The sequence below is a fragment of the Atractosteus spatula genome, unplaced genomic scaffold, assembly GCF_055471065.1.
Source record: "Atractosteus spatula isolate fAtrSpa1 unplaced genomic scaffold, fAtrSpa1.hap1 Scaffold_18, whole genome shotgun sequence".
NCBI lineage: Eukaryota > Metazoa > Chordata > Actinopteri > Semionotiformes > Lepisosteidae > Atractosteus > Atractosteus spatula.
In genome coordinates this window covers 353,805-355,942 of record NW_028296741.1, presented here as the reverse complement: position 1 = coordinate 355,942, position 2,138 = coordinate 353,805, and positions in this window count along the sequence as shown.

Here is a 2,138-nt window from a genome sequence, read left to right as displayed (position 1 = left end):
CAAAACATACTGGTAAGTTAATTGGTTTATGGGAAAACTGGCCCTGGTGTGTGTGTGTTTGTGTATGTCTGTCCTGTGATGGACTGGCGCTATGTCCAGGGTGTATTCTGCCTTGTGTCCGTTGCTTACTGAGATAGGCTCCAAATCCTCTGTACTGGATAAAGAGATTAGAAATGGAAGTAAAGGCACTGTGTGGATGGAACTATACACAGTGTTAGAAACCCACTATGAAATGGCAGCATCTCACTGAGAATAAAACATTTTATACTGCTGGCTTAAGGAAACAGCCTTTCCACCTCTCTTGCACATCAGTATCCATACCTAGTTATTTAAACAAATTGCCTCTAATTATAAACATCTTAATATGCTGGCTCTGTGGATCCGCATCAGCTATGTTTGCCCATTCCTTCAATTCATGTGCATCCAACACACAGTTCAATGCCAGCAACTACACATAATCTAAAATACAATCCTTATTTCAGTATCTATGTAAACATATAGTCTGTTAACTTCATCATCTTCATCAAAAGTATGCCTAACCCCATTAGGAAGTGTTCTTGTTATAAGTGTATTCCTCAGCTTTCCCCAAACTATCTTCTTCTTGCCAACATCTCTAGTCTTTTATCCTGCAATAACTCAGTCAACACTTAAATCTCCAAAAGCTGCTTGTGTTAATTTCTTTAAATCACAAATATCATGTGTAAATACTGGGCATGTAATACTCTGCATTGTGGAATAATAGTTTATTTTAAAGGGAACTAGAGAAACTAAGAACTAGAGAAATCAAGAAAGGCTTTTTTTCTAGAATTAATAAATGCACATCCTGTTCACTGGGGAAATTAAATCCACACTGAGCAATCTTCAATATGTTCAGAATATGACAGCAAGAATCCTATCAGGGATGCATTACACCTGTTTTCAAGTCCTTGCACTGGTTACCTATCAGATTTCGAGTCAACTTCAAAATCCTTATCCTCCTTATATACTGTCCTACAACTGTTATTGTTGATCTCCGAATTATTGTACTTGACATGACTTCATTCAGCCTTTCCTGAACGTCTATGACAGGCAGAGAGAGTGCTGTTTCTGGTGTGATCTTTTGCAGCTGACATTTCACTGTTTTAAACGAACAAGAAATTAGATTGCTCATAAATCACTTATTCTATATAAACACAGCGTAATTGCCCTCCGAAAATCTTCTTTTTCTTGTTCGTTTTAGAGACCTTGATCGAAACTGATTTTAGATGTCAGAAAGGATTTATTTTCTCTGTATTTCCTACATTGCTTTGTCGAGATTTTAACTTTATATCTAACTTTATATCTAGGCTCAGATTTCAACTATAAATCGTACAGTAATTAATAGCAGTAAATACTGATGTTTATACATAAAAAAGTCATGCCTTGGAGTATGGACCCCCAAAGGAATGCCATAGACTCAAACTGCAAAATAAACACATACAGAAAGAAAGTATTTGTATTGTAATTGCAAATCCTGGTACTGTATGAGTGATTGGTATGACTTTCCTCATTACAAATCTCTTATTAGAATTTAAATTTCTCTGTAACTCCAGGTCAGAACAGAGAAAATGTAACTGCCTTAAGGAGTTTACGATTATGAAAAATAGAAGGATAAGCATGATACGTATGTCTTCTGTCATTTTCTAAGTCATGTTACTGAGCACCAAATCTTATTGAGAATATGAATCCATTTAAGGTTTATACCATTAAAGTAACGGTTTATTCCATGCTGAAAATGTTTGTACCAGACTTTTTTGAGGCCTGTTTAATTGTGTCTGAAGTCTGATGTTGTAAATTTTATTGTTAAAAAGATCCATGAAAATGTCACTACTAAAGTTAGCTGGTACTGTTGGTACTGTAAGTGGCAAGTAGAGCTCATATTTTAGATTTTGTGTAGTTGCTAGCGTTGAACTGTGTGTTGGATGCACATGAATTGAAGGAATGGGCAAACATAGCTGATGCGGATCCACAGAGCCAGCATATTAAGATGTTTATAATTAGAGGCAATTTGTTTAAATAACTAGGTATGGATACTGATGTGCAAGAGAGGTGGAAAGGCTGTTTCCTTAAGCCAGCAGTATAAAATGTTTTATTCTCAGTGAGATGCTGCCATTTCATAG